Here is a 26,615-nt window from a genome sequence, read left to right as displayed (position 1 = left end):
CATTTTTTGAATCAATAATACTTCACAAGTCAGTTTATGATTTCCCGGAGTTCTGAGCTGAGTTCCACAAGACATAGTGAAGAGACATTGCACAATCACTTTGCTATTAATATAACATTGTTATTAATATAAAATTGCTATTGTACAACTTTTTTTACAGTGTCAGCTGGATTCTCTTTGAGTGAAAGCTTATGATGTAATCAATCTGAAAATGAATAGCAATAGTAGTAACTAGATTAGAAGGTACAATATCTGAAGAAAATGTGTGTGTGCTTGCTTTAGCTGTCAAAGTATTTTTATGGTTGTGTAAGAAGTTTAAGGATAACATAGAATTCAAGATGGAGCTAGGGAGGGAGAGAGAGGGGAGGGGCACAGCCAGGCAGTCCGGCCACCAGGCTGACAGAGTCTTAACAGTGCATCGATAATCAAAAGCTTTTTCTCGCAATGCTGTATCTCAAAATTTCTTGGCTTGCAATGTCTCGCAAGTTCACTAAAGTAGGGGCTATCAATGAGTAGGCTAAGCTATTCAACATGCAACAGACCGAAGACTGAACACACACACACAGACAGACCGTGGAACCGTGTGCATAGGTTATATCTTGGTCACCTGTATCTCAGTCTTGTCTTGCCTGTGAATTCACCAAAAGTATATATAGGCTATCAATGAGTATGTCTAGCTAATCTACATTGTGCCAGTGAATTGAATTGCCAAATGCGTCAGTTTAACCTGTTATGACTAGGGGACAGTATTTTCACGGCCGGATAAAAAACGTACCCGATTTAATCTGATTATTACTCCTGCCCATAAACTAGAATATGCATATAATTATTGGCTTTGGATAGAAAACACCCATGGGCTCTCAGAAGGCGGCAAAAAGCTGAATCGTGGCTTTGCAGGCCCTGGCTGAAAAACATTAGCGCGTTTGGATAGTGGCCGGTCAGAGTACTATGAGACTCAGGCTCGTGCACGAGGGGATCCCATGTTTTTATTTTCTCTCTCTTTCTACGTAAACACGCTTTCCCGGTCGGAATATTATCGCTTTTTTACGAGAAAAATGGCATAAAAATTGATTTTAAACAGCGGTTGACATGCTTCAAAGTACGGTAATGGAATATTTAGAATTTTTTTGTCACGAAACGCGTCGGGCGCGTAACCCTTCGTCACCCTTGGATAGTGTCTTGAACGCACGAACAAAACACCGCTATTTGGATATAACTATGGATTATTTTGAACCAAACCAACATTTGTTGTTGAAGTAGCAGTCCTGGGAGTGCATTCTGACGAAGAACACCAAAGGTAATCAAACTTTTCTAATAGTAAATCGGAGTTTGGTCAGGGCTAAACTTGGTGGGTGTCAAAATAGCTAGCCGTGATGGCTGGGCTATCTATTCAGAATATTGCAAAATGTGCTTTCACCGAAAAGCTATTTTAAAATCGGACACCTCGATTGCACAAAGGAGTTCTGTATCTATAATTCTTAAAATAATTGTTATGTTTTTTGAGAACGTTTATCATGAGTAATTTAGTAAATTCACCGGAAGTTTGCGGGTTCTGAACGTCACATGCTAATGTAAAAAGCTGGTTTTTGGATATAAATATGAACTTGATTGAACAAAACATGCATGTATTGTATAACATAATGTCCTAGGGTTGTCATCTGATGAAGATCATCAAAGGTTAGTGCTGCATTTAGCTGTGGTTTTGGTTTATGTGACATTATATGCTAAAACCTGAGAAGATTCCATACAGGAAGTGACCTGTCTGACAAGTTCTTGTTCATCTTGGCTCTTTTTATTCAAGACTGAGGATCTTTGCTGTAACGTGACACTTCCTACGGCTCCCATAGGCTCTCAGAACCCGGGAAAAAGCTGAATGATATCGAGGCAGCCTCTGGCTGAAACACATTATCGCCTTTGGTAAGTGGCCGATCAGAGGACAATGGACTTAGGCGCGTGCACGAGTCGACCCCATGCTTTATTTTCTTTCGTCTTTTTACCTAAACGCAGATTCCCGGTCGGAATATTATCGCTTTTTTACGAGAAACATGGCATAAAAATTGATTTTAAACAGCGGTTGACATGCTTCGAAGTACGGTAATGGAATATTTTTTTGTCACGAAATGCGTCGTGCTCGTCACCCTTCTTTACCATTCGGATAGTGTCTTGAACGCACGAACAAAATGCCGCTATTTGGATATAACAATGGATTATTTGGGACCAAACCAACATTTGTTATTGAAGTGGAAGTCCTGGGAGTGCATTCTGACGAAGAACAGCAAAGGTAATAACATTTTTCTTATAGTAAATCTGACTTTGGTGAGTGCTAAACTTGCTGGGTGTCTAAATAGCTAGCCCTGTGATGCCGGGCTATCTACTGAGAATATTGCAAAATGTGCTTTCACCGAAAAGCTATTTTAAAATCGGACATAGCGAGTTCATAGAGGAGTTCTGTATCTATAATTCTTAAAATAATTGTTATGTTTTTTGTGAACGTTTATCGTGAGTAATTTAGTAAATTCACCGGAAGTTTGCGGGGGGTATGCTAGTTCTGAACGTCACATGCTAATGTAAAAAGCTGGTTTTTGATATAAATATGAACTTGATTGAACAAAACATGCATGTATTATATAACATAATGTCCTAGGGGTGTCATCTGATGAAGATCATCAAAGGTTAGTGCTGCATTTAGCTGTGGTTTGGATTTATGTGACATTATATGCTAGCTTGAAAAATGGGTGTCTGATTATTTCTGGCTGGGTACTCTGCTGACATAATCTAATGTTTTGCTTTCGTTGTAAAGCCTTTTTGAAATCGGACAGTGTGGTTAGATAAAGGAGAGTCTTGTCTTTAAAATGGTGTAAAATAGTCATATGTTTGAAAAATGGAAGTTTTTGTATTTTTGAGGAATTTGTAATTCGCGCCACGCCCATCATTGGCTATTGGAGCAGGTGTTCCGCTAGCGGAACGTCTAGATGTAAGAGGTTAATAAAGCTATTAAGGGAATTCCTGCTTGAATGTAATGATTAAATAATTCTACCCTGAATTTAGGGATATGGTCTATATAGCCTGTAGAATGAGTAACTAAAGGGTTAAGCATAAGTCACATGAGATTGACTAGGATAAGAGAGGAATGGGTGTCTGTGTGTTTAAGTAAACACCAAGAACTGTTAAACTGTGGTTGACCTGACCTAGCTTGAACTCTAAGGGTTTATGATATGAGAGGGAGTACCCCTCAAGGTTTCCCTAATCTCAGAGGAATAAAACTGTCGGCTGGGTAAGGATTTACAGTGTTGAGAGTTCTGGGGAAGACGACAATTAACTCTTAATGTTAGTGTGTAATGTGTGTGCGTAAATGAGGAGACTGGTATATAATAGATGTTTTGTGTATGAACTGCAGAGCACTCTGGTGAATAAACATTCGTGACTATTGTAAACTGGGAATTCTGTCTGTTTTATTTAAACCAGAACTTTACGAACTCTGAGATGCAGACGGAGTATTTTAATTGAAGTTAACATTGAGAACATAATTCTCCTAACAATTGGTCCTTTGTGCCGGATCCCAAAATCTGTCCCTGTCTTCCGAAGGTAACACGCCGAAAACCGTGCACGGGCGGGTCATTGACTCGTAGATTAAAGACCTGTCCCCTGAAATTGGGGTTCCATAACAGGCTGGTAAATATCTAAGGTCGACAGAGACGGTGACGGGATCCAACCTGCATTGCTTTTCCCAGCCTATAAGACAAAGGTCAGTAAATCTTTATTCACGCGGATTTGGGGAATGATATCGGTATGATTGCGTTAAATGAAAGATGAGAAGGATTTTGATGTAATCTAGGTGTCAAACGCTGGAATATGCGCCAGGGCATTTTAACCTGGTGTCCTATCTTTAGAATTTTGTGTAGAGAACCCTGATATAGGTAGTGTTCTATGCAATTGGAAGATAGGAATCGGGTGTGGAGCCACCTAGGCAGTTAAGTCCTCAGTGACTTTGTCTGTAATGACATAGGGTACCTGCAGTACCAAAATAAACTAAAGACCCTGGTGACCTGTCTTTAGAATTTTGTTTAGAGAACCCTGATATAGGTAGTATTCTAGGCAATTGGAAGATAGGAAATCGGGCGTAGTAGGAAGAAGTAGTGACACACATAGATTGTGAGAATACACATTGGGAAATTTCCACGGGGGTAAGAAGATAATTGCGTGTGAGATTGATCAATATATCTGTCAAAAGCCACAAGTAACAACGGAAAAATGGGCTGTTAACCAGGGCCTTACAACCTCAGGGAAATAGCTTATTGTTGTGTCCGTGTGAGACCCAATAATCTATCAAAAGTCATAAAAATAATTATTCTAAGATCCTAGAGGAAAGATTAACAGTATGTATTTATCAACATAGGTTAAGGATAATAACGGTAGAAAGCACACAGAGTAATAGAACGCACACATAGATTGTGAGGAGAAGCATAATAACAACAATAGTAATTGAACGAACATGAGTAGTAAATCCTCTCAGATGGAGAGGACTCCCAAGGCCCCCACAGGGACACAGAAAGGAGAACAGGATTTAGCAAACTTATTGAGAAAGTGGATAGAGGTGGAGAAAGGGGGAAACGGGGAGAGTAGAAAATGGATAGAACCAGACGATAGAAAGCATTTGAATTGCGATAAGACAGGACATTTCACCCGGGAGTGTAGGGCTCCATGTAAACATTGTGACCGAGTAGGACACAACCACCGAAATTGCAGCCCTAAGCAATAGCATTGGTGGTTCAGAGGTAGAATTCTCGCCTGCCATGCGAGAGGCCCAGGTTCGTATCCCAGCCTATGCACCAGGGGACTAAAATGTAAGTTTCTGATGGTAATTTAACTATTGGTATGTTTTGCCTGGAACAATACGGTTGTTAGTGTTTGTTTAAGATGGAAACCGAACGTTTTGATAGCTTGTTTAGTTTAAATTGAAAGACTAATTCATTCAAAATAATAGCAAGGTGAATTCGATAAAGTACGTTGTTTGTTGTCTAAATGGCCTGCCGAAAGGACATATAGAGAATGGGAGTTGTATTTAAATAACTGAATCAAGGAAGAGACAGTTACCTAAATCTAATTAAGTATAATGAGCAGATAGGTAATTGCGATAACGTTGTACCCACCGAAAGGTGTTTATTTATATTCTAAAAGAGTTGAAAGAAGTATTTTATAAATTTGGCGATTTACATTATATTTTTAAAGTCTTGGACATTTCATAAGAGTGAAGCCGAAAGTTGTAACATTGGTTTTAATCTTACGATAGAGGTAAGGCAGAACGTTGTTTGAGAAGAGGTAATATTTTTGCCTACGGGTAAAAAGAGGAGAGTTGGTTGTGAGCGCTGGACTATATGTGGCTGGAAGCAATTCTCGTCTGAATAGTTGAATCGTAAAAGTTTTGTGATAGATTCTGGTTATTGATTCTTGGTTTGATTGTTAAGTAACACCAGTGAATTGAACAGGAAGTGAATGTATGCTAACATTATAATCTGTTCCCATTGCATGGAACAATGTCAGGTCAGTAAAGTGAATTGCAGGATGAGTTCATTTTATTTTTATAGGGACAAGGCACATTAAACACAGTTGTGGGTATAATAGCAGGGTATTCCTAGCAAACAGAATGGGCCTGTTTGCAGACAAACTGAAGGGGTTTTAATGTCGTAAAGCAAGCTTGGGTCAAATTAGTCAAATAGGGGAGTTTCATAGATTTGAAGTACAGTATTGTATCCAAGGGTAGCGCATGTTCAATTAAGTACACAACCATCGAGGAAGTTTAAAATGAATGATTAATGATTTGAGGGAGTACAGTGGAGTTATTATTACGTTTTTATTTGTAGTCAACGTTGTGTTTCTGAATCGGTGTAGTATAATGAATGCTGACCAAATGTTTGTGGTCTTTTTCTGAAAAAAGGAGCGCTTCATTGTCTCCCTTTGGAAAGTTTCCTAGGGACAGGATATCTTAAAGGGGTATACACACATGGCATTTTAGAAGTTTTATTTTCTGAGTTTTAATTAAACATGTGAATTATTTTTATAAACGTGAATTATTTGTATAATTCTGAGAACCTGGGATACAACATGTACATAAGGTTTGACGGTTTTTCTTTAATTTGTCTAATAAAGTAAGAAAGGACATTTTTGAAAGGGTGGTATGACTTTTGACCTCTATCATGGCTCTCCTTTGTGGTCTGATCAGCCTCATGGAAGGGCCATTTGGATAGTGAATTTAAGGTAATTTATGATACTGATTTTAAGGAAACTTGTAGAACTGATAATTATGGAGTTTAAAATTCTTAGACACATTGGTAATTTGAACCAATGAGAAGACAGAATGACGATAAGGGTACAATGATTTTCTTTGTGGAGTAGTTCAGATTAGTAAATTTGATCTGATTATGTAATTTGAATATCTTATGACCAGTAGTGGTATTTTAATACATTATCTAGCTAAGTGTATTTTCCCTTAGGAAGTCAGCTGTTGTCGGATGCAGTGTAAGGAATTTAACACAACAATGTTGTGAAATTGACATATTATTATTATATTTAGCAAGAATAAGTGTAATAATGGTAGACTTAGGTTAAGTATATAGGATATATTCTAAGCCAATAGGAGAGGGATATATGACATCTGTGGTGATCCAGGATCATTGAGAGTATGGAGATACATTTAAGTAGCTATGGAATAATCTCAGAGATTACTACTATAAACATTGATTTTTCTGAAATACATGAGAGCCAACAGGGGGAACAGTGAGATAGTTAGTCAATAGGTGGAAACAGAACCAATATGTGACACTGACTGTTATAAGAAAGAGCGACAGACAGATAGAAGGAAGGGCAGACGGAGAAGTCCTCCCCCGCACTGCTGGGACCGTGATGGGTTGGAAGTAGTAGGAAGAAAGGAGGGGGGCTAGGAGGAGGAGAAGATAGAAGTGACACAGAATGGTTAGATAACAGTTACTAAGTGAAGGCTAGCATAGTTAAATTATAGACAGGTTAGACGTTGTACCCTCCATGTTATAGTCCCAAGCATAATGCAATTCTCTAATGTTTTAGTAAAGAAAGACGCCCCGATGTATGACTGAAGGATGTAATATATACTCAGCTACTATAAGGAGTGATTTAGAGTGAGGGGCCAGTATGGGTAGTTGAGGATTCGGTCAAAAGAGGAATGGTAACCACTTCTGGGAAACCTATTACACATGCCCAGTTGATTTTGAATTTATTAGATGTTGTACTTTTACCAGAAAAGTTTGCTATTTGTAAGTGTGAGGCGCACTCTAAGGGAAGGGAGAAAATTTGCAAGGGCAACAGGAAGGCAAAACAGGAAGCGGAATGGGCAGGCCTCAAGCCGCAGCTGCCGACACAGCATTTGTTGAAAGAGGAAGTGAACATAGACAAAATGGTATTACAGGACGGACAAACTAGAGCACCAGTTAAGGAGATTTCAAAATGGGAAAAGTAGGAGCGGGCTATACAGATGGGACTTGGTACATGGATAAGTTGCCCTTACTACCTAAGTCGTTGTTCAGAAATGCAGGAATATTGATGCATGGGCAAAGCCATGTATCAACAGGGGGGATGGTAGAAATAATAAGAAAACACCTCATAGCATACGGAATTACAAATGACTTTAAAAGAATTGTTACAGATGTGTTATTTGTGCACAGCATAATCATCAAGGTAGAGTAAAAGCACCACTGGGAGAATACCCCCCAGGTAGAATATCCATTCCAACAATTGGAAATGGACCTCATTGATATATTTTATAACCTATCCCAAAGTGAGGGAAAGAAGTGGTGTTTAGCAATAATAGATAAGAATAGTAAATGGATAGAAGCGTTCCCAACTTACTTGGAGGACAGGATTATGGTAGCTAAAATATTAGGTCAAAATATTACCCCTAGAGTTGGTGTACTAGGATCTATTTCTTTACATAATGGATTACAATTTAGCTAATCAGGTAGAGTCTATAGAATACCAGAGTTAGGGAGATTAGAACAGGCAGACATAGAAGTTGAAGATATATTAGTAGAACACGAGAAGACTGTTTGTTAACCACTCGTATGTCCAAGATTTTGTGTCCAGCAGGTGAATTACAGGAGAAGGTGATTCACGCAATTCAGCCTGGAGACTGGGTGTGGATCCAATCGTTGAAACGAAAAGACTGGAAACAGCCCCATTGGGAAGGACCCTACCAGGTTCTGTTAACCTGTTAGGGCTAGGGGGCAGCATTGACACGGCTGGATAAAAAACATACCCGATTTAATCTGGTTACCACTCCTACTCAGTAACTAGGATATGCATATACTTATTACATATGGATAGAAAACACCCTACATTTTCTAAAACTGTTTGAATGGTGTCTGTGAGTATAACAGAACTCAAATGGCAGGTCAAAACCTGAGAGATTCCTTTACAGGAAGTGGCCTGTCTGACCATTTGTTGAACTTCTTTTCCATCTCTATCATTTACTAAGGATCTCTGCTCTAACGTGACACTTCCCACGTCGTCCATAGGCGCTCAGAGCCCGGGAAAAAACAGAATGTCGTCATTCCAGCCCCAGGCTGAAACACATTATCGCCTTTCTCAAGTGGCCCATCAAGAGACACTAGCTTATGCGCGTGACCCCGACCGCCCCCGCCTTTGGGATTTTTTCCTCTGTTTGCCGAAAAGGAGATTCCCTGTCGGAATATTATCGCTTTTCTACGAGAAAAATGTCGTAAAAATTGATTTTAAACAGCGGTTGACATGCTTCGATGTACGGTAATGGAATACTTAGAATTTTATTGTCACGAATTGCGCCAAGCGCGTGACACATCTTTACTATTTCGGATAGTGTCTGGAACGCACGAACAAAACGCCGCTATTCGGATATAACGATGGATTATTTTGGACCAAACCAACATTTGTTATTGAAGTAGCTGTCCTGGGTGTGTATTCTGACGAAGACAACAAAAGGTAATGAAATGTTTATAATAGTAAATATGATTATGGTGAGTGCTAAACTTGCCGGGTGTCTAAATAGCGAGCCCGTGATGCCTGGGCTATGTACTTAGAATATTGCAAAATGTGCTTTCACCAAAAAGCTATTTTAAAATCGGACATATCGAGTGCATAGAGGAGGTCTGTATCTATAATTCTTAAAATAATTGTTATGCTTTTTGTGAACGTTTATCGTGAGTAATTTAGTAAAATGTTAGCGAATTCCCCGGAAGTTTGCGGGGGGTATGCTAGTTCTGAACGTCACATGCTAATGTAAAAAGCTGGTTTTTGATATAAATATGAACTTGATTGAACAAAACATGCATGTATTGTATAACATAATGTCCTAGGGTTGTCATCTGATGAAGATCATCAAAGGTTAGTGCTGCATTTAGCTGTCTTCTGGGTTTTTGTGACATTATATGCTAGCTTGAAAAATGGGTGTCTGATTATTTCTGGCTGGGTACTCTGCTGACATAATCTAATGTTTTGCTTTCGTTGTAAAGCCTTTTTGAAATCGGACAGTGTGGTTAGATTAACGAGAGTCTTGTCTTTAAAATGCTGTAAAATAGTCATATGTTTGAGAAATTGAAGTAATAGCATTTCTAAGGTATTTGAAAATCGCGCCACTGGATTACACTGGCTGTTGCGTAGGTGGGACGAATTCGTCCCGCCTAGCCCAGAGAGGTTAATCACCGCCTTTGACATTAGAATAGCTGAGAGAGCCACTTGGATCCACGTTACCCACTGCAAGAAGGTAGGAACACATACGAGCACTACTGATCACACACACACAGAGTTAGGAGAAGAACCGATAACTAATAGGGTTCAGGGGTTACCTTCTTAACGAAGATTCCCTAACCCGACCTGTCATCACTGTGTGTGCTCCTAGAGTGTGAGTATGGGGTGGTTCCGGGCAGATCGGCTACAGGCAGGAGAGGGTTGGCAATTTTTTGGAAAATGGGGGACCCTAAGCTGCATCATAGTATTAATAATATTCTTGATACATCCAGATCCACAACCAGTCGGCATAAATCGTACCGAATCTCTACCATTGTTGAGAAGCAAAAGACAAACTACTCTAAATAAGGACAGGCAAGGAAGAGTAACATATAGAATAGGGGTTAGAGAAGGACAAAACGCAAGGTTTAAGATGAGGATACTAAATATGACTAATGGAGGGGACACTGTTATAAGGAGATAACTGACAACAACACCCCCTTATACCTATGTCAACCAACTATGTCCATGTGTTCCTGGTCCCAGGGGTTTAAACACACATGGGGAAGGGAATATGAGACTAATATCTGGAAATGGAGTGCACGGTGCAGAGTTGAACGGAATAAGGATATTCCCTCATGTATGTTGGGGATAGTAGTAACTATAGAAAATGTAACTAGTAAGCACATACAAATTAAGTATATGGCATGCGCTGATGAGTATGGCAAGGATACCTGCATATCATTTCAGTGGACAGACACTACAGTGAAGTACAATGTAGTAAATCCGTTATTAGGAATTGATAATTCAGGTGGAAGATCCTTTGTTTCCACTCAGGCTCTTTCTAGAGCTACGACCTGAAGATCAAAATCAAATTAAATTGTATTTGTCACATGCATTGGAGTGAAATTAACCAACAATTCAGTTAAGAAAAAGTGTTAAAGTATTTACTAAAATAAACTGAAGTAAAAAAAAGAATATATATCATTATTATTATTAAAGAGCAACAATAAAATAACAGTAGCAAGGCTAAATACAGGGGGCACCGGTACAGAGTAAATGTGTGGGGGCACAGGTTAGTCAAGGTAATTGAGGTAATATGTACATGTAGATAGAGGTAAAGTGACTATGCATAAAAAATAAACAGAGTAGCAGCAGTGTACAAATAGTGGAGGGGGGGTTGGGGACAATGCAAATAGTCTGGGTAGCCATTTGATTAGCTGTTCAGGAGTCTTATGGCTTGGGGGTAGAAGCTGTTAAGAAGCCTTTTGGACCTAGACTTGGTGTTCCGGTACCGCTTGCCGTGTGGTAGCAGAGAGAAAAGTCTATGACTAGGGTGGCTGGAGTCGTTGACAATTTTTAGGGCCTTCCTCTGACAGCTTGGCCCCAGTGATGCACAGGGCTGTACACACTACCCTCTGTTGTGCCTTGCGGTCGGGGGCCGAGCAGTTGCCATACCAGGCAGTGATGCAACCAGTCTGGATGCTCTCGATGGTGCAGCTGGAGAACTTTGAGGATCTGAGGACCCATGCCAAATCTTTTCTGTTTCCTGAGGGGGAATAGGCATTTCCGTGCCCTCTTCATGACTGTCTTGGTGTTTGGACCATGATAGTTTGTTGGGGATGTGGACACCAAGGAACTTGAAGCTCTCAACTTGCTCCACTACAGCCCCATCCTGTAGTCCACAATCATCTCCTTTGTCTTGATCACGTCGATGGAGAGGTTTTTATCCTGGTACCACACTGCCAGGTCTCTGACCTCCTCCCTACAGGCCATCTCATCATTGTCGGTGATCAGGCCTACCACTCGTGCCGTAAGCAAACTTAATGAGGGTGTTGGAGTCGTGATTGGCAATGCAGTCATGGGTGAACAGGGAGCACAGGAGGGGACTGAGCACGCACCCCAGAGGGGCACCCGTGTTGAGGATCAGCATGGCCAATGTGTTGTTACCTATCCTTACCACCTGGGAGCGGCCCATCAGGAAGTCCAGGATCCAGTTGCAGAGGGAGTTTAGTCCCAGGGTCCTTAGCTTAGTGATGAGCTTTGAGGACACTATGGTGTTGAATGCTGAGTTGTAGTCAATGAATAGCATTCTCACATAGGTGTTCCTTTTGTCCAGATGGGAAAGGGCAGTGTGGAGTGCAATAGAGATTGCATCATCTGTGGATTTGTTGGAGCGGTATGCAAATTGGAGGGGGTCTAGGGTTTCTGGGATAATGGTGTTGATGTGAGCCATGACCAGCCTTTCAAAGACACTTCATGGCTACAGACGTGAGTGCTATGGGTTTGTAGTCATTTAGGAAGGTTACCTTGATGTTCTTGGGCACAGGGACTATGGTGGTCTGCTTGAAACATGTTGGTATTACAGACTCGGTCAGGGACAGGTTGAAAATGTCAGTGAAGACACATGCCAGTTGGTCCACGCATGCTCGGACTACACGTCCTGGTAATCCATCTGGCCCTGCGGCCTTGTGAATGTTGACCTGTTTAAAGGTCTTACTCACATCAGCTACGGAGAGGGTGATCACATAGAAGTAATTTAGCTCATCTGGTAGGCTCGTGTCACTGGCAGCTCGCGGCTGTGGTTCCCTTTGTAGTCCGGACTACGAGCGTCGGAGCCGGTGTAGTACGATTCAATCTTAGCCCTGTATTGACATTTTCACTGTTTGATGGTTCGTCGGAGGGCATAGCGGGATTTATTATAAGTTTCCGGGTTAGAGTCCCGTTCCTTGAAAGCGGCAGCTCTAGCATTGCGGATGTTGTCTGTAATCCATGGCTTCTGGTTGGGGTATGTACGTACGGTCACTGTGAGGAAGATGTCATCGATGCACTTATTGATGAAACCAGTGGCTGATGGTGTACTCCTCAATGCCAACAGAAGAATCCCGGAACATATTCCAGTCTGTGCTAGTAAAACAGTCCTGTAGCTTAGCATCTGCGTCATCTGACCACTTCCGTATTGAGCTAGTCACTGGTACTTCCTGCTTTAGTTTTTGCTTGTAAGCAGGAATCAGGAGTATAGAGTTATGATCATATTTGCCAAATGGAGGGTGAGGGAGAGATTTGTACGCGTCTCTGTGTGTGGAGTAAAGGTGGTCTAGAGTTTTTGGTTGCACATGTAACATGCTGGTAGAAATTAGGTAAAACTGACATAAGTTTAAAGTCCCCGGCCACTAGGAGCATCGCCTCTGGATGAGCGTTTTCCTATTGGCTTATGGCCTTATACAGCTCATTGAGTGTGGTGTTAGTGCCAGCATCAGTTTGTGGTGGTAAATAGACATCTCCGAAAAATATAGATGAAAACTCTTGGTAAATAGTATAGTCTACAGCTTATCATGAGATACTCTACCTCAGGTGAGCAAAACCTTGAGACTAACTTAATATTAGATTTGGTGCACCAGCTGTTATTTACAAAGAAACAGACCACCACCCCTTGTTTTAACGGAGGCAACTGTTCTATCTTGCTGATGAAAATGAAAACCCAGCCAGCTATATGTTATCCATGTCGTTCAGCCACGACTCGGTGAAATATACTGCTCAAAAAAATAAAGGGAACACTTAAACAACACAATGTAACTCCAAGTCAATCCCACTTCTGTGAAATCAAACTGTCCAGTTAGGAAGCAACACTGATTGACAATAAATGTCACATGCTGTTGTGCAAATGGAATAGACAACAGGTGGAAATTATAGGCAATAAGCAAGACACCCCCAATAAAGGAGTGGTTCTGCAGGGGGTGACCACAGACCACTTCTCAGTTCCTATGCTTCCTGGCTGATGTTTTGGTCACTTTTGAATGCTGGCGGTGCTTTCACTCTAGTGGTAGCATGAGACGGAGTCTACAACCCAAGTGGCTCAGGTAGTGCAGCTCATCCAGGATGGCACATTACATTTACATCAATGCGAGCTGTGGCAAGAAGGTTTGCTGTGTCTGCTGTGTCTGTCAGCGTAGTGTCCAGAGCATGGAGGCGCTACCAGGAGACAGGCCAGTACATCAGGAGACGTGGAGGAGGCCGTAGGAGGGCAACAACCCAGCAGCAGGACCGCTACCTCCGCCTTTGTGCAAGGAGGAGCAGGAGGAGCACTGCCAAAGCTCTGCAAAATGACCTCCAGCAGGCCACAAATGTGCATTTGTCTGCTCAAACGGTCAGAAACAGACTCCACGAGGGTGGTATGAGGGTCCGACGTCCACAGGTGGGGGTTGTGCTTACAGCCCAACACCGTGCAGGACGTTTGGCATTTGCCAGAGAACACCAAGATTGGCAAATTCGCCACTGGCAGAATTTCACAGATGAAAGCAGGTTCACACTGAGCACATGTGACAGACGTGACAGAGTCTGGAGACGCCATGGAGAACATTCTGCTGCCTGCAACATCCTCCAGCATGACCGGTTTGGCGGTGGGTCAGTCATGGTGTGGGGTGGCATTTCTTTGGGGGGCCGCACAGCCCTCCATGTGCTCGCCAGAGGTAGCCTGACTGCCATTAGGTACCGAGATGAGATCCTCAGACCCCTTGTGAGACCATATGCTGGTGCGGTTGGCCCTGGGTTCCTCCTAATGCAAGACAATGCTAGACCTCATGTGGCAGCAGTTCCTGCAAGAGGAAGGCATTGATGCTATGGACTGGCCCGCCCATTCCCCAGACCTGAATCCAATTGAGCCCATCTGGGACATCATGTCTCGCTCCATCCACCAATGCCACGTTGCACCACAGACTGTCCAGGAGTTGGCGGATGCTTTAGTCCAGGTCTGGGAGGAGATCCCTCAGGAGACCATCCGCCACCTCATCAGGAGCATGCCCAGGCGTTGTAGGGAGGTCATACAGGCACGTGGAGGCCACACACACTACTGAGCCTCATTTTGACTTGTTTTAAGGACATTACATCAAAGTTGGATCAGCCTGTAGTGTGGTTTTCCACTTTAATTTTGAGTGTGACTCCAAATCCAGACCTCCATGGGTTGATAAATTGGATTTCCATTGATTATTTTTGTGTGATTTTGTTGTCAGCACATTTAAGCTCTCTAGGGTCGGTGGGACGAAATCATCCCACCTTCTCAACAGCCAGTTGAATCCCGTGGCGCGTTATTCAAATACCTTAGAAATGATATTACTTCAATTTCTCAAACATATGACTATTTTACACCATTTTAAAAGACAAGAATCTCATTAATCTAACCATACTGTCTGATTTCAAAAAGGCTTTACAACGAAAGCAAAACATTAGATTATGTCAGCAGAGTACCCAGCCAGAAATAATCAGACACCCATTTTTCAAGCTAGCATATAATGTCACATAAACCCAAACCACAGCTAAATGCAGCACTAACCTTTGATGATCTTCATCAGATGACAACCCTAGGACATTATGTTATACAATACATGCATGTTTTGTTCAATCAAGTTCATATTTATATCAAAAACCAGCTTTTTACATTAGCATGTGACGTTCAGAACTAGCATACCCCCCGCAAACTTCCGGTGAATTTACTAAATTACTCACGATAAACATTCACAAAAAACATAACAATTATTTTAAGAATTATAGATACAGAACTCCTCTATGCACTCGCTATGTCCGATTTTAAAATAGCTTTTCGGTGAAAGCACATTTTGCAATATTCTCAGTAGATAGCCCGGCATCACAGGGCTAGCTATTTAGACACCCAGCAAGTTTAGCACTCACCAAACTCAGATTTACTATAAGAAAAATGTTATTACCTTTGGTGTTCTTCGTCAGAATGCACTCCCAGGACTTCTACTTCAATAACAAATGTTGGTTTGGTCCCAAATAATCCATTGTTATATCCAAATAGCGGCGTTTTGTTCGTGCGTTCAAGACACTATCCGAATGGTTAAGAAGGGTGATGAGCACGACGCATTTCGTGACAAAAATTTTCTAAATATTCCATTACCGTACTCCGAAGCATGTCAACCGCTGTTTAAAATACATTTTTATGCCATTTTTCTCGTAAAAAAGCGATAATATTCCGACCGGGAATCTGCGTTTAGGTAAAAAGACTAAAGAAAATAAAGCATGGGGTCGACTCATGCACGCGCCTAAGCCCATTGTCCTCTGATCGGCCACTTACCAAAGGCGATAATGTGTTTCAGCCAGAGGCTGCCTCAATATCATTCAGCTTTTTCCCGGGTTCTGAGAGCCTATGGAAGCCGTAGGAAGTGTCACGTTACAGCAAAGATCCTCAGTCTTCAATAAAAAGAGCCAAGATGAACAAGCACTTGTCAGACAGGTCACTTCCTGTATGGAATCTTCAGGTTTTTGCCTGCCATATGAGTTCTGTTATACTCACAGACACCATTCAAACTGTTTTAGAAACTTTAGGGTGTTTTCTATCCAAAGCCAATAATTATATGCATATTCTAGTTTCTGGGCAGTAGTAATAACCAGATTAAATCGGGTACATTTTTTATCCGGCCGTGAAAATACTGCCCCCTAGCCATAACAGGTTAAAGGGAGTGCTCCTAACCACAGCTTGTTACCTGTAAAAAAGACACCTGTCCACAGAAGCAATCAATCAGATTCCAAACTCTCCACCATGGCCAAGACCAAAGAGCTCTCCAAGGATGTCAGGGACAAGATTGTAGACCTACACAAGGCTGGAATGGGCTACAAGACCATCGCCAAGCAGCTTGGTGAGAAGGTGACAACATTTGGTGCTATTATCCGCAAATGGAAGAAACACAAAAGAACTGTCAATATCCCTCAGCCTGGGGCTCCATGCAAGATCTCACCTCGTGGAGTTGCAATGATCATGAGAACGGTGAGGAATCAGCCCAGAACTACACGGGAGGATCTTGTCAATGATCTCAAGGCAGCTGGGACCATAGTCACCAAGAAAACAATTGGTAACACACTACTCCGTGAAGAACTGAAATCCTGCAGCGCCCGCAAGGTCCCCCTGATCATGAATACATATACATGCCCGTCTGAAGTCTGCCAATGAACATCTGAATGACTCAGAGGACAACTGGTGAAAGTGTTGTGGTCAGATGAGACCAAAATGGAGCTCTTTGACATCAACTCAACTCGCCGTGTTTGGAGGAGGAGGAATACTGCCTATGACCCCAAGAACACCATCTCCACCGTCAAACAGAGGTGGAAACATTATGCTTTCGGGGTGTTTTTCTGCTAAGGGGACAGGACAACTTCACCGCATTAAAGGGACGATGGACGGGACGATGGATGGGGCCATGTACCTTCAAATCTTGGGTGAGAACCTCCTTCCCTCAGCCAGGGCATTGAAAATGAGTCGTGGATGGGTATTCCAGCAATGACAATGACCCAAAACACACGGCCAAGGCAACAAAGAAGTGGCTCAAAAAGAAGCACATTAAGGTCCTGGAGTGGCCTAGTCAGTCTCCAGACCTTAATCCCACAGAAAATCTGTGGAGGGAGCTGAAGGTTTGAGTTGCCAAACGTCAGCCTCGAAACCTTAATGACTTGGTGAATATCTGCAAAGAGGAGTGGGACAAAATCCCTGCTGAGATGTGTGCAAACCTGGTGGCCAACTACAAGAAACGTCTGACCTCTGTGATTGACAACAAGGGTTTTGCCACCAAGTACTAAGTCATGTTTTGCAGAGGGGTCAAATGCTTATTTCCCTCATTAAAATTCTAATCATTTTATAACATTTTTGACATGCGTTTTTCTGGATTTTTTTGTTGTTCTGTATCTCACTGTTCAAATAAACCTACTATTAAAATTCTAGACTGATAATTTCTTTGTAAGTGGGCAAAAGTACAAAATCAGCAGGTGATCAAATACTTTTTTCCCCCCACTGTATAAAGGGAGGACATCCGTAAAAGACATGGACAACGTCAGGGAATAAGCAGGTAGATGTCGAGCCTATAAATGACAAAAATAGTGCAGAGAAATGACATTACTTAGGATAACAATAGATATATGTTGTGTACTGAACAGGGCTTGCAAGCTGTTTTCAAAACATGGGAGCAATAAGATCTCATCTTGCTAGATTGCAAAGCCAACCAAATATACGCCTTAGCAAACAATGATTTTGTCAACTAATGTTAGATGCAACTAACATGACAAGTACATAGACCTATTTTGCTGTAAAACAACAGATCCATTCCTATGATATTAGCCAGAAGGATCTGATGCTAGCTAGCTAATCAGTCAAGTCTATGGAAGATCCAGTTAGCACAAAATCCAGTGTAGTTCCTCCAGGGCAGTTGTGATATCAGCTTAAGGGGGAATATATACGTCTGTGACTATAACCGAAGAGAATACGGTCGGCATTTGATTGAGGTATTCTAGGTCGGGTGAACAAAAGGACTTAAGTTTCTGTATGTTATCACAATCAAACCATGAGTAGTTAATCATGAAACATACACACCCTCCTTTCTTTTTCCCAGAGAGTTCTTTATTCCTGTTTGCGCAATGTACTGAGAACCCAGCTGGCTGTATGGACGGGGACAGTATATCCGGAGAGAGCCATGATTCCGTGAAACAGAGCATGTTACAGTCTCAATGTTCCTCTGGAAGGAGATCCTCACCCTGAACTGGTCTACTTTATTGTTCAGAGACTTAACATTAGCGAGTAATATACTCGGAAGTAGTGGATGGTGTGCCCGCCTCCTGAGTCGGACTAGAAGTCCACTCCGAATACCTCTTCTCCGGCGGCGGCATCTTGGAACAGCCTCTGGGATAAGTTCAATTGCCCTGGGTCAGTGGTTCCCAATTTTTTTATAGTCCCGTACCCCTTCAAACATTCAACCTCCAGCTGCATACCCCCTCTAGCACCAGGGTCAGCACACTCTCAAAATGTTGTTTTTTGCCATCATTGTAAGCCTGCCACACACACACACACACAATACGATACATTTAATAAACATAAGAATGAGTGTGAGTTTGTCACTTCCCACGAGCCGGGTTGTGACAAAGAGCTCTTATAGGACCAGGGCACAAATAATAATAATAAATACTTTTGCTCTTTATTTAGCCATCTTACATATAAAACCTTATTTGTTCATTGAAAAGTATGAATATCTCACCACAGGTTAATGAGAAGGGTGTGCTTGAAAGGATGCACATAACTCTGCAATGTTGGGTTGTATTTAAGAGAGTCTCAGTCTTAAATCATTTTCCACACAGTCTGTGCCTGTATTTAGTTGTTTTCATGCTAGTGAGGGCCAAGAATCCACTCTAACATAGGTACGTGGTTGCAAAGTGCATCAGTGTCTTAACAGTGTGATTTGCCAAGGCAGGATACTCTGAGCGCAGCCCAATCCAGAAATCTGGCAGTGGCTTCTGATTAAAACCTCTTGGCGTTCCCCCAGGATAGGGGGCGCTAAAGCGATTTTTGAAAAGAATTCGTGCCCATTTTAAACGGCCTCCTACTCAAACTCAGAAGCTAGGATATGCATATAATTAATACTTGTGGATAGAAAACACCCTAAAGTTTCTAAAACTGTTTGAATGGTGTCTGTGAGTATAACAGAACTCATATGGCAGTCAAAACCCTGAGACAGATGGAAACAGGAAGTGGAATTCTGAATTGCGAACTCAACTTCATCACGTTGCCTATTAATCACACCGTGAGCTATGGTTCATTGAGCACTTCCTATTGCTTCCACTAGATGTCCCCAGTCTTTACAAAGTGATTTGAGACTCCTACTGTGAAAACTGAATGAATGAGACGCAGTGGAACGTGGTCACACGGAGAGGGCCATCACCATTATGACGCCGGCGCCCCTGGCTACCCTCCCCTTTCGAAACGTTTTGAAACACAATGCAATCGTCCCCCTCGAATCTTATTGGCTCTCTTGTTGAAAAACGCCCTGAAGATTTATGTTATACAACGTTTGACATGTTTGAACGAACCTAAATGGGAAAAAAAATGAATTTTTTCGAAATGGCTGCCCCGTGGCCGACGGAAGTTTTGGAGCAGCCTTCAGACGCGCTAACAAGAACAAGCTCTTGGAACATAAAGGAGTATTTTTTTCGAACGAAAATACATTTGTTGTGGACCTGGGATTCCTGGAAGTGCTTTCTGATGAAGACAACCAAAGGTAAGGGATTATTGACAATAGTATACAAGACTAGATGTGATATGCGATTGTTCCAAGATGGCGCTGACCTGTAAAGTTAGCCTATTTTTCAGAGTATCGCATCCCCTTTCATCGCAAAGTATGATTACCCAGTAAAGTTAATTTTAAATCTGGCATTACAGGTGCTTTGAAGAGATATTCATCTATAAATCTTAGAATGACAATATTACATTTTAAAAATGTTTTCGAATAGTAATTTAGTAAATTGTAGCTCTGTTTCATCGGATGCATTTGAGGGAAAATTGTTAGTCAACGTTACGCACCGATGTAAAATGCTGTTTTTATATATAAATATGAACTTTATCGAACAAAAGAATGCATGTATTGTGTAACATGATGTCCTAGGTGTGTCATCTGATGAAGATTGTCAAAGGTTAGTGCTGCATTTAGCTGTTTTTTGGTTATTTGTGATGCATGTGGTTGGTCGGAAAATGGCTATGTGGCTACTTTTACGATATACTCCTCTAACATAATCTAATGTTTTGCTTTTGCTGTAAAGCCTTTTTGAAATCGGACAACGTGGTTCGATTCAGGAGAGGTGTATCTATAAAACGATATAATTTGATATATATATATATTTTTTTATTATTAAATTTTGTTATGCTAATGGGGATATGATTTTTCGCTGGATGTCCGTCCCGCATACGGGACGGAGGCCGCACAGGGGTTAAATTCAATTTTCACAGAACCGCATGTTGCAATTTCGATGAGTCTCTCTTGTTCAGATATCGATAACTGGACGGGAGGCAGGGCATGAAAGGGATTATGAATCCAGTTGTTTGTGGCATCTGTTCCGGGAAAGTACCTGCGTAATTGCGCACCCAACTCACTCAGGTGCTTCGCTATATCACATTTGACATTTTCCGTTAGTTTAAGTTCATTTGCACACAAAAAAATCATACAATGATGGAAAGACCTGTGTGTTGTCCTTGTTAATGCAGACAGAGAAGAGCTCCAACTTCTTAATCATAGCCTCAATTTTGTTCCGCACATTGAATAGAGTTGGAGAGCCCTGTAATCCTAGATTTAGATCATTCAGGTGAGAAATAACATCACCCAGATAGGCCAGTCGTGTGAGAAACTCGTCATCATGCAAGAGGTCAGACAAGTGAAAATTATGGTCAGTAAAAAAAATGTTAAACTCGTCTCTCAATTTAAAAAAAACGTGTCAATACTTTGCCCCTTGATAACCAGAGCACTTCTTTATGTTGTAAAAGCGTTGTGGTCGCTGCCCATACCATTGCATAATGCAGAAAATACACAGGAGTTCAGGGGCCTTGCTTTAACAAAGTTACCATTTTCACTGTAGTGTCCAAAATGTCGTTCAAGCTGTCAGGCATTCCCTTGGCAGCAAGAGCCTCTCGGTGGATGCTGCAGTCAGGAGCATCTGCTTGCGCTTGTGTTACCACTCCACTATGTCTCCCTGTCATGGCTTTTGCGCCATCCGTACAGATACCAACACATCTTGACCACCAAAGTCCATTTGATGTCACAAAGCTGTCCAGTACTTAAAAAATATCCTCTCTTGTTGTCCTGGTTTCCAGTGGTTTACTGAAGAGGATGTCTTCCTTAACCTGTTGGGGCTAGGGGGCAGTATTTTCACGGCTGGATAAAAAAACGTACCCGATTTAATCTGGTTACTAATCCTACCCAGTAACTAGAATATGCATATACTTATTATATATGGATAGAAAACACCCTAAAGTTTCTAAAACTGTTTGAATGGTGTCTGTGAGTATAACAGAACTCATTTGGCAGGCAAAACCCTGAGACATTTTCTGACAGGAAGTGGATACCTGATGTGTTGAATGACCTTTAAGCCTATGCCATTGAAACACACAGGGGTTGATTAATGTTTTGGCACTTCCTATTGCTTCCACTAGATGTCACCAGCCTTTACAAAGTGTTTTGAGTCTTTTACTGTGAGATCTGACCGAACAAGAGCCATGGAACGGTGATGGCCGATTAGACTCTGGCGCGCGAGTTCATGTTGGGTACCCTCGTTCCAATACGTTATAAAAGAGAATGCATTCGTCCACCTTGAATATTATTCATGTTCTGGTTAAAAAAGGCACTAATGATTTATGCTATACAACGTTTGACATGTTTGAACGAACGTAAATATATTTTTTCCCCTCGTTCATGGCGAGAAGTCCGGCTGGCTTAGATCATGTGCTAACAACACGGAGCTTTTTGGATATAAATGATTAGCTTTTTTGAACAAAACTACATTCGTTATGGACCTGGGATTCCTGGAAGTGACATCTGATGAAGAGAATCAAAGGTAATGGATTATTTACATAGTATTTTCGATTTTAGATCTCTCCAACATGGCCGTTTGTCTGTATAGCAAAGCATATTTTTCTGGGCGCAGTGCTCAGATTATTGCAAAGTGTGATTTCCCAGTAAGGTTATTTTTAAATCTGGCAAGTTGATTGCGTTCAAGAGATGTAAATCTATAATTCTTTAAATGACAATATAATATTTTACCAATGTTTTCTAATTTTAATTATTTAATTTGTGGTGCTGACTTGACTGCCGGTTATTGGAGGGAAACGATTTCCTCAACATCAATGCCATAGTAAAACGCTGTTTTTGGATATAAATATGAACTTGATAGAACTAAAAATGCATGCATTGTCTAACGGAGTGTCATCTGATGGAGATTGTAAAAGGTTAGTGCATCATTTTAGCTGGTTTTATGGTTTGGTGACGCCTGTCTTTGAATTGACAAAACATTACACACAGCTATTGTCAATGTACTCTCCTAACATAATCTAACTTTATGCTTTCGCCGTAAAACCTTTTTGAAATCGGACAACGTGGTTAGATTAAGGAGATGTTTATCTTTCAAAGGGTGTAAGATAGTTGTATGTTTGAGAAATTTGAATTTTGACATTTATTTGGTTTCAAATTTGCCGCTCTTGAAATGCACCTGCTGTTGATAGGGTGCACCACGGGTGGCACGCTAGCGTCCCACATAGCCCCAAGAAGTTAATTGACCCCCCATAAACATACATATACCAGGAGCTGTGCCAGGCCTGCCACGTCTGTTGACTCATCCAGCTGTAATGCATAGAATTCACTGGCTTGTATGCGAAGCAGTAACCGTTTCATAAAACATCCCCTGCCATGTCACTGATGCGGTGTGAAAGTGTTGTTTGATGAAGGCATTGTCTGTATAGTTTTTTGGGCCTTTTCCCCCAGCATTGCCCCAGCAGGAAGAATTCAGTCCTCCACAATAGTATGGGGCTTGCCTGTCCTAGCCACTCGGTAGCTCACCATATAATATGCTTCTAGCCCCTTCTTATTAAATGGTATCTGTTGCTTTTATACATGTCTTACTACTCGAAAGTCTTAATTCTCGCTCAAAAAACTCTGGTGGATTATTTTTGAAATTGGATGTTTTGTTTCTAAATGTCTGCGCAATAGTGAAGGTTTCATTGAGTTGTGAGATAGTTATTTTGCACATATAACACACTGTGGCTGAGGAAAGGCACTACTCCCAATATAAGTGAACCCCAAATCAATGTAGTTCTCATCATATTTACGCCGCTTCGATGGTCGAAAGTCCCTGTATGTTCAGTGATTTCCCAGGTAAGGGGGCAATAGTTCTTCGGCTGCATCAGATTCACAACTGTCAGTGACCATCCTTTCTGGGCCAACAACAAATGTAGAATTACAGATGCTAGCATTGGATGTGCTCGTGGAAGCAGAACAACTTGTTTTGTCGACAGGTGCAGGTGTAGTACTGCTGGTAGTAGCAGTAGAGCTGGTTTTTGTCTCTATGGATGGGGGCCCTACTTTTTTTAACCATTCATCAATTTTCGAGCAAATGGAATGAGCAGCAGCTACGTTTGGCTACATACGGACCGTTAGTGGAATTCCCGCGAGAGAGTAAAGGTTATTGTGATTGGATGTTAATTATTTGACTAGGCTACCTGTATTTGACATTGTGTTGTTATTTCGCCCAAAATTTTATTTTTGACAGTGTAACGAGGCTACTCAGGTGAGAATAAAACCTCACCCAAATGTATAACCCTGTTGGAAGATATAGATTTAGTATTTTTTAATTTTTTTTTTAAAATGTGAATCACATTTTTATTTGGTGTACCCCCACGGCATTGCGCGTATCCTAGTTTGGGAATACCTGCCCTGGGGGGTACAAACAAAGGATCCAATTCGGGGAAAGTCGTATGCTGGCGAGTTACCACCGCTCTGATATCCAAAAGTTCTTTCCATCTGTATGTAATAACACAGAAAAACTTTCTGGGCTAATATTGTAAGAAATAACACACAAAAAACTAAACAAAAATGCAAAGTTGCTTAGGAACTAGAAGCAGAGTTGCCATGTCTGCAGCGAGGCCACAGTTCTGAAGGAGATATGGCGAAGGATGCAACACAACCAGTTGCCAATGTTATTCGTCAATCCAGTGATCTGGATACGCTTATTGTGAAGAAGGTGGATTTTGTAGCTTTCATAGCAACAGCTATTAATTGTCCAAGAAGCTGGATATCAGTATATCTGCAGTCGAGTAGTTTTTGGGCCTCCAAGACAGCAGAAGCACTGCAAGGACTACAGTCGCCAGGAAATATCCCACCATCACAGGATCCTTCTGAGCCTGTGTAGGGACCTGACTAAAATAGAAAAGCAGGCTGATTTTGTTTAATTAACATTTTGTTACTGATAGTTTGTATGGAATATCATAATTTCGTTTTTTGGATCCTTATTATCCACCTGTACAATAGGTGGCAGAATGCACATAATTGTTGCGAACACCATTATACCAAAGAAGAAGCAGCCATGATATCATAGAAGAAGAAGTAGGATAATTGTGCAAAATGATAGCCTCTGACTTTATCAGAAACTTGCCCATAATGGTATATGCTATATTGAACAACCTATTTCGACCTTGGTGGGTTTATTTATTTAATGTATTATACTGAAATGTTTTGAAGCAGATACATATTCATGGTTTGCATATTTTGTCACAATATTGTTTTGGACTGATGCCCGACTGATCATTCTACTCAATGAGCGCTGATGAAGATTTCATCAAAAGTGAATTACAGTGGCTTGGAAATACAGTGACATTCAAAAGGATGACGACATGATAATGCTGGCAATGTTGTTCCCTACTAAATATTTAATTACTTTAGCAATGTCATCTTATTTCCAGGTACTACAGTGTAATTTTGACTAAACAGTAGTTCGCCTCCTTCTTCGGGTTGGGTTTATCGGTGGTTGGCATCCAACATTATGGTGCATTACTGCCACCTACTGTACTGGAGTGTGGGCCAGAGACAGGGAGAAACTAAAATCCTACCAGCAAGCCCCGTTGCTCTTAAAAAATATATAAAACATTTGAAACCATATCTAATGATGTTCTACTAAATATACTCTAAACTAATTTCCTGTATCCCCTTCTCCCTCATACTAGATCTCAGCCTCTCTTTCCCTCTGATACTGCCTACACTATAGCAATACATGCTCCACAGTCTCTGTTTCCATTAAGGTCTTATTCAAAAGGCTGTGTCCCACCCTTAATATTGTAAAAATAGTGTCCTCTCCTGTCTCTTCCTGCCGTCCTCCCCAACTTTCCTCTGTACTTGAAATAAATGCCTGCCTTTAGTATCTCTATTCCACTGCTCCTGCCATCTCTGCACCATCACTGTCCATATCAGGCTTTTTGCCTCTACCTTGCTCATTGAAGCAACAACAACACTACTAAGTGCTTGTTTAGTCAGTACATCAACTGCCTCGTTCCCCTCCACCCCCACATGGGCATAGTTGCCCTCCATCCAGAATGACTATGGCGACGCCGGTAGAAAAACATTCACAACAAGATGGTATGACATGACGGAGGTGCAACCTACGAATAGTTATTATTTATTGCATTATACTGAAATGCCTTGAAGCAGTTAAACATAGTTAATATTATAATGGATGAATGAAAAAGGGAAACAGGCTGGCCAGTGTGGTCCCGTGGGCTCCGGGCACACATGTACAGCCTTGGCTACCAGAGTCTGCATGGGTTCGATTCCAACCCGCTGCTTCTTTGACTCGCAAACTGGGCTACCTTTCCTCTCTCCTCTTCACTGTCCAATATTTCAATAACATATATAATAAAAGCCTGGGAAAAAAGAAAGGAGGATATAGGGAGAGAGAACTGATGGAGGGATGAAAGGAGGTATGTATGGAGTTTTTCTGGGTTGATGGATAAGAGGTTATAGGAGTTGAAGGATGGAAGAAGGAATAGTAGGACACAATATAGTTGATGTTTGAATGGCTTCATTGTTGAGAGTTGCTTGTATGTGTGATGTTAAAATTGATTTAACAATAGCGCGTAAACACATTTTAATGCTATAGTGTGTGATCAGGGGGATCTGTTCAATTGTCATTTAAAAAAGTATTGATATTTACCCATTGATTATTGAAGAATATTCTTCATAAATACCTCATGAGTTTGGCACAACTGTCTTCCTATCTCATAACACAAAATATAAGGTTTTTGTAGACATAAAGGATGTAAACAAAGAAATATAGCTATAGCTTCAAACTATATTTAAATCTATCATGTGGATGTCAAGGAATGTCAGTTCTTGCATCCAGATGACTATCACAAAACAAGCAGTTGGGACCCCATTTGGTTAATGAATCGCAGAATGTAGCTTTAACCATTAAAGTGTGGGTGGGTGGGTGAAGGGGGGGGGGGGGGGGGGGGGCAAAAAGCTTTATAGATAAACAAGTAAATGCTATCAAAAAGCTCTTTGTAAGAATTGTAAACCTGACCTGCA

General features: G+C 41.3%; 1 protein-coding gene across 1 annotated transcript in view; it reads right to left on the bottom strand.

Moving 5' to 3' along the window:
* Positions 1 to 26,615, bottom strand: part of LOC106591257 (uncharacterized) — a 72,396-nt gene that overhangs the window by 6,702 nt on the left and 39,079 nt on the right. The gene's annotated exons all lie outside the window — the stretch shown is intronic.

The sequence above is a fragment of the Salmo salar genome, chromosome 02, assembly GCF_965601325.2.
Source record: "Salmo salar chromosome 02, fSalSal1, whole genome shotgun sequence".
NCBI classification, from domain to species: domain Eukaryota; kingdom Metazoa; phylum Chordata; class Actinopteri; order Salmoniformes; family Salmonidae; genus Salmo; species Salmo salar.
Note: the sequence above shows the minus strand (reverse complement) of the source record. Positions and strands in the feature narration are given on the sequence as shown.